The sequence below is a fragment of the Lepisosteus oculatus genome, chromosome 14 (genome assembly GCF_040954835.1).
Source record: "Lepisosteus oculatus isolate fLepOcu1 chromosome 14, fLepOcu1.hap2, whole genome shotgun sequence".
In the NCBI taxonomy this organism is placed as follows: Eukaryota; Metazoa; Chordata; class Actinopteri; order Semionotiformes; family Lepisosteidae; genus Lepisosteus; species Lepisosteus oculatus.
The window spans coordinates 29,807,546-29,815,045 of NC_090709.1; the positions used below are offsets into that span (position 1 = coordinate 29,807,546).

At 48.4% G+C, this 7,500-nt stretch overlaps 1 non-coding gene across 1 annotated transcript; it reads right to left on the reverse strand.

The window, feature by feature from the left end:
* Nucleotides 1-6,993: 6,993 nt before the first annotated feature.
* Nucleotides 6,994-7,112, reverse strand: LOC138217419 (5S ribosomal RNA). The gene has a single exon (XR_011181131.1). It is a non-coding gene; the product is annotated as a 5S ribosomal RNA (ribosomal RNA).
* Between the last annotated feature and the right edge of the window lie 388 nt (nucleotides 7,113-7,500).

Here is a 7,500-nt window from a genome sequence, read left to right on the forward strand (position 1 = left end):
TTTTGGTGGCTTTAGAATCCAACCATGCGATATAACTCAAACAACGCGCACACACAGGTACTAATACACGAGGATACATTTATTAATACATAGAATATGCATATAAACCTAACAGATCTTATCGAGAGGGTTATCAGAATACAAAAGATATATATTCAATCAGTTACAAAGTGTTACACATATCAAGAGGACATACGTTCAGTATATCATTCATTAAGACCGTTTCGTAAAGTGAACTTGGTTACAACTTCTACATTAGATACTCAAACAAGTACATAACTCTTAGGAATTAAATTGATATCAACTGGTTGGGATAACAATTGAATTCTCGAGCTGTAATGCATTGAAGTTGAATACTCATCCAATCTCTGGGGATTCAGATCTCCTGCGGGCACAAAGAAACAGTTGCAGGCCGTTGCTGTCCAATCCGCGCTCTCTGGCTCGGTGCCAGGCTGTGCTGTGCGGCTTGCGACGGTGTGCTGCTGATACTCACTGTTGGCTTTAACTAGCAAAGTTTGTGCACAGGAGAAAAGATGACTGTGGGTCCCAGCAAGTCAGGAAGAGGACCAGTTCGTTCCTGATGAAGAGCTAGTTCTGAATAGTGATTCAGCTTTCCACAGTTCCGACCTGTTCACGAGGCCTGCTGCTGGTTACTCTCTGGCAACCTCCACTCTAGACTCTTAGAACAAAGGAAAGTTCTGGCACTCGGACACACTGGCCGTTCCGTGGTTGTCCGGGCTGAGTCTCAGGATGGTCAGGAGGCGCTCTGCGAGAATGTCCTGCCCTTGGGAGCCTTCTGCTCCTGGGCCGTCCTGCCCTGGAATTCTCCTTTGAATTCCTTCTGAATCTTGTCTGAATCTTGTTGAATCTCTCAGGCTCTCTGTGTTGCCTGTTTTTACCTGGAGGAACTTCAGCTCATTGATTGGCTGAAAGTTCCATGGGCATCAGAGTCCCACGTGGGTTACTCGGCCCTACCAGTCCCTGATTGGTTGATCAAGGTGAGATATGAGTCACTTAGTCCTGACACTTAGTAATGCAGTCCAGATGTCCAACTCGCACTCCCTAGACAGATAGGCACCAATGGATGACCATTGATCATGATAGCCAGGCTTAGCTAAATGCATCCCCCTTTGGGAGCTGTCCTTGGACCTTAAATCACCTTGCATGAATGGTTTCTCTGTGGCTGCACCACAGAGATGAACAGAGAAATGAGGCCTAATTTGGGAAAGCTCAGAAACACTTAATTCTGCCTTATTATTAAGCCTCGCCGCTACATATCCCCCCTTTTTGAAGGTCACGAGGTCCTGAGGCGTTGTTGCCTTCAAAACAAAACAGAGTTAAGTGATGTCCCTTGTCATTAGAACATTAATCTTAAATGTCTACATTACTCCTCGAGAATTCATACCAGAACCAGCATTGGGAACAAACAGGATGAATAACATCTGGAGTATGTATAAACACGGTAGGAGACATTATCTAAGTCTAGGAATTACACATCAGGAAGTTCACTGTCAATATCTGATACCTCTGTGGTAGATATTTGGGGAGAAGTCACTTCCTTTCTTTTGACATGCTACCTTTGACTCATTCATGCTACCCAGAGTACATCTTGATGTGAGACTACATCATTCAGAGTACACTGTCAGTCATGATCCAGCTACCTGGCAGTAGTGTTACAATAACAACAGTTCCTGTTCCCAGCCCCCGATAAACCACAACACCAGTGTTGGGTATCTGCTAGGGTGATTTGGAGGTTTGTTCCATTAAAGCAAACTAACTACCTGTACCTCTTCAGGGCTTACTGTTTCTTGGATTTCTATCCAATTGAATAGTGTGGCACCTGAAGGCATCCAAGACCTCAAGTTTGGTCTTATGTTGTCTGGTTCCAGACCGTACAGTGTTAAGTTACCATGCTGTACTATGGCCTCCTCGGGAACTTACAGGAAAACTATTGGTTAGATAGCTCCATTGTGGTAGCTGTATCATGCCCGTCACAAGTCATAGTGTCAGTTAAATGTGGTGTGCTGACCAGCCATTTACTTCCCACCTGCTCTTCGTGGGGTTCATTAACCTCCCTCTGCTCGTTAGTAGCTTTAAACCCTTCATTGGTGAATCGTTTAGACACAGCCAATGGATAGCTTTGGTAGCCATACCCATCTCAAGATTTGGAACCGAATTCAATCTTGGATTGCCTTCTGGGTGAGCTATGAGCGATGGGGTTAATGTCACGCACTCCTCTACTGAGAAGAGTGGAATCAAGTGGGTTGGGATTTGTGCCATGGCTAGACTGGTTACAGTGGCACTAAACTCCCTTAACAGGTCTTGTGTCAACATTCTGGCCTGTTGCACACAAGCATAAACCCACTGTATAACACCAACAATCATGTCCACTGTTTGGGGAATAAGGTTTAACCCTGTTGCATAGGAAGTTGCCTGTAGGGTTTTCCCTAAGCTTTCCAACTTTTGCTGCTGTTGATACAGTCTGTCACTACCCTCTGGCATCTCTGACACCTGCCTTCTTGGGGCAGTCAGGGTGAGAGTGCCAGTAGCACACAAACCTACCAGAAATAGCAAATGCACAACAGTGGTGGCAGCAATCAGTCCTCCCAAAAGTCTTTTCGGGTGGCTGATCCCAGTCATCTCCTTCTGAGTGACTGTTGCCTTTCTAAGCTGGCGCAGCATGTACATGGTGTCTTTCTCAGTATGCCCTGTGGCATCTTGGGCACCAACATCCTGGAAATCTGGGGAGGTCTGACGCAGCGGCTGATGCTGCTCCTCCGTTTCCAGGGCATCTGCTTTTTCGATTTGTTCATGCCTGTGCTCTAGGAACCCTGCAGGGGGCGGTGCAGCGGTGGAGCATGCCTGACCCTCGGCTGAGTGGTCATCTGGAGCACCTGAGTGATCTGGGATTGTTATCCTATTCTCACTGTTCAGGTCCACCCTGCACACTTCCTGATTGAGGAATCCCTCTATCGGCATGTTTACAATCGTTCGCTGGGGGTAGGTGTAGGACACCTGCTCGCTCCCCCCTTCCCTCGCTAGGGGTTCAGGGAGCTGCCCCAGTACTGTGATAGCTAGTTCACTGTCTTTGAACTTACTATCACTCACCAGGCCCATGTCAGTGCAGGCGGGGATTCTGACACCCCTCTTTGCGATGTCCTGCACTGGCAGGCGGGTGGCTTGACCATCCAGCTCCAGTCTGGGTGAACCACTGTTGGTCAGACTCAGACTGACAGACTGAGCTGGTGGCTGTAAGAAAACCGTCTCAGCTTTCATTCCCTGTCCCTTCTGGGGGACTGGGTGTGTTGGCAACCCTGCCGTTGAGGCAGGAACAATCAGGTCAGTCTCACTCACTACCTGGTAGTTGTGAGAAGTAATATTACCTGACTGCAGGTTCCCTGGGTCACAGCAGAGGGAATCGGCATCTGGGATCAGGTGTGTCCACAGCGCAGTAGTCTCAGCGTCCAGCTGGACCTCCTGTCTAACCTGTGAATGTTGCACCAGGGGCACCTGGCGGTGGCCCTGTGACAGCTGCTCAAGCAGATCCTCACTAACAGAGGACCTCTCAGGGCCAAGGGTGAGGGCTACATCACCAACCTGGTCTCCTGCCATCTGGATCCCTTCCACCACTGCGGGGTGGTGTTCCTGAACCCTCTTGGGTGCCAGGGTGCACAGGGAAAGCTCCTTCTCATCGCCATGTGGGGAGATCTGCTCCTCTTTAGGGATGTAGAAGGGGTGTGCTTTACCTGGTGGATCAGGCGGCTGCTCGGAGCACCGCTCCTGTGGCAGGGAGGCTGTTGTGACCTCAGCCGGGACACGACTTCCCTGTATATCTGGGGAACAAGGAAATATTTTTATTTCTTGTCCAGAGGGAACGGAAGGAATCTTCACATAGGCTTCTGTGTTCGGTGGGCACTGTGTGAGCACAGTCTGCCTCTTGGCCCCCCTTTCCTTCTGTACAGAAGGCTTAGGAGCCTTGACCTGTTTCCACACCTTGCCTTTCTGGCGATCCACCAAAGGTTCCTCTCTGAGTCGCATGCCCTTTTCTTTTTCTACCCGTTTGAGCTTGCCGTGTGACATCAAACACCTTTCAACCTCAGTGTCAATCAGTGTCTCACTGGGTAAGACATCTCCCATGGCAGCCTTGAGGTAAAAGCTTCTTGCTTTTCCTCTGCGTTTTACTGCCTGCTCTGTGACTTCAGGGGTGGAGTCAGCACTCACTTGGGAGTGGCTGACCTTATCCAGGCAGGAACCCTTCCGCTCAATCAGATAGACTGAGGGAGGGAGAGGGGGCGGGTCTCCGCCTCCTCCAGTGGAGAGTATCAGCTCATTCACGCTTCCGGCAGCCTTGGGGAACGGTTGTCCCTGTCCTAATAAAGCTTGTTCAAGCCTGGCCAGGCGGGCGGCTACTGAATCCTTTTGTTCAGCCTTTTCTAGCCCTTTCCCTCCCCCGGTGTTCTCATGGCACTTAGGACGCTGGGTGCGGTCCTGTGTGAGTGCTTTGGAACGGGGCTTAGCCAGCTCAGGAGCCTGTGCTCCTTCGAGCAGGGGGGAATTAACCCTGCTGGCTCTGACGGCGAACACAGTCGCTTTAGCAACTTTTTGCTCAGAGCGACTTTGGACATCATACTCCCAGGCTTTCTGCACGAATCTCTTGATATCAGTCATTTTCATGGTCTGTGCATCTGTATGCATTAAGATCATCTTTCTGACTGACGGGTGGAGATTCGCAATGAATAAACCCTTGAAATGTGTGTTCTCTTCGCAACCCTCATCATTTCGCCCTGCAAAATAAGTTCGTCTAAGTCTCTCGTAATATTCGCGAGGGGACTCTGCTCTCTCGTGCTTAATGTTAAGAGCGGCGGCTATCGCAGCAGTCGGGTCAATAAACGCACTGTATTCTTCGATAAGTGCTTGACACAGCTGCTCAAAATCATTGCAGACTTCTTTCATCTGCCTAGCCATCCACTCATGTACAGCTCTGCTGGTAGTTTTTCTAACCAGAAACACTTTCTCCTGTTCTGTGGCGTTTGGCAGGTACTGCAGGTAATACCTGAGGTCCTGAATATAACTCTCGATATTATTCTCTGACACTGCGGGGTCAAATCTCTCTATGTCCTTCGCTAGCTCTCTCAGAGAATGGAGATTTATTATTCTAGCTTCTCCGCTGACGGAGATATGGAAGAGATCGTGGTCAGACTTGTCGCTGCTAGAGAGAGTGCTTAATAGCGACTCGAATTCAGACCTTTTTGCAACCATCGTTAGACTTAAAGAGTATTACGTTTAAGTACGAAATCACAGTTTTACCACAGAAAACCACAAGATCAAGTATGCAATCAACCCGGTAGATCGCAAAAGATCACAAAACAATCAAACACTGCTTAAAGAGCAAGGGGAACTTTTTTTCCTTTCGGCTTTCAGCACACTGTATTGTCGTGTATGAAACCCGCGGCGTTTTATATTGAATTATTCCGCTTGGTTGACTCATTTCAGTCTTGCCACGCCCACCCAGGGACGCCAAATAAATGTAGAGAAAAGTGGTTCAGGGACGCCAAATATGTAATCATAGTGGCTCTCTGAAGGCACCAGTTCTGTAGGGTTTGGGCATTTACTGAGACAATTATTAATTGTAGCAGTAAATCACAAAGTTGATTCTTTTGGTGGCTTTAGAATCCAACCATGCGATATAACTCAAACAACGCGCACACACAGGTACTAATACACGAGGATACATTTATTAATACATAGAATATGCATATAAACCTAACAGATCTTATCGAGAGGGTTATCAGAATACAAAAGATATATATTCAATCAGTTACAAAGTGTTACACATATCAAGAGGACATACGTTCAGTATATCATTCATTAAGACCGTTTCATAAAGTGAACTTGGTTACAACTTCTACATTAGATACTCAAACAAGTACATAACTCTTAGGAATTAAATTGATATCAACTGGTTGGGATAACAATTGAATTCTCGAGCTGTAATGCATTGAAGTTGAATACTCATCCAATCTCTGGGGATTCAGATCTCCTGCGGGCACAAAGAAACAGTTGCAGGCCGTTGCTGTCCAATCCGCGCTCTCTGGCTCGGTGCCAGGCTGTGCTGTGCGGCTTGCGACGGTGTGCTGCTGATACTCACTGTTGGCTTTAACTAGCAAAGTTTGTGCACAGGAGAAAAGATGACTGTGGGTCCCAGCAAGTCAGGAAGAGGACCAGTTCGTTCCTGATGAAGAGCTAGTTCTGAATAGTGATTCAGCTTTCCACAGTTCCGACCTGTTCACGAGGCCTGCTGCTGGTTACTCTCTGGCAACCTCCACTCTAGACTCTTAGAACAAAGGAAAGTTCTGGCACTCGGACACACTGGCCGTTCCGTGGTTGTCCGGGCTGAGTCTCAGGATGGTCAGGAGGCGCTCTGCGAGAATGTCCTGCCCTTGGGAGCCTTCTGCTCCTGGGCCGTCCTGCCCTGGAATTCTCCTTTGAATTCCTTCTGAATCTTGTCTGAATCTTGTTGAATCTCTCAGGCTCTCTGTGTTGCCTGTTTTTACCTGGAGGAACTTCAGCTCATTGATTGGCTGAAAGTTCCATGGGCATCAGAGTCCCACGTGGGTTACTCGGCCCTACCAGTCCCTGATTGGTTGATCAAGGTGAGATATGAGTCACTTAGTCCTGACACTTAGTAATGCAGTCCAGATGTCCAACTCGCACTCCCTAGACAGATAGGCACCAATGGATGACCATTGATCATGATAGCCAGGCTTAGCTAAATGCATCCCCCTTTGGGAGCTGTCCTTGGACCTTAAATCACCTTGCATGAATGGTTTCTCTGTGGCTGCACCACAGAGATGAACAGAGAAATGAGGCCTAATTTGGGAAAGCTCAGAAACACTTAATTCTGCCTTATTATTAAGCCTCGCCGCTACACACTGCACGTGTGAACAGGGGAACGAGCAAGCGAGCGGGGATAGGGCGCCTCCTGCGCTTAAAAGCTTACAGCACCTGGTATTCCCAGGCGGTCTCCCATCTAAGTACTAACCAGGCCCATCCCTGTTTAGCTTCCGATATCAGACGAGATCAGGCGTGCTCAAGGGGGTGTGGCCGTAAGCGAAACCAAAGCTCGCTGGCACCCTTCTTATTGAGAGGACAGCTCCGTCACCTCTTTTACGACGCTGCTTTTTTTCCCTTGCGTTTTTCTCTTCTTCCCACGTTCTCTCTCTTCACTGCCTTCGTCCCCGCTCTATTTCACTTCAGCCTTTCACTCTTGCTTCCTTCCAATGAGGACGGAGCTGCGGGAGAAAGGGCGCTATAGAGGATCGCTGTGGAGAGCTGCTGCTGTGCTTTGACATCTGAGCTCTGTGGAAAACGATCTCAATACAATTCTGAAAAACGCGACTCGCCGAACGCCAGCCGAACAAGTCTCCACAGCCGAAGCGCTGTGTCTCTTTTCAGCTGGCGATAAACCTTTCCTCGATCCTTTGCGGACTTGTAAAACTG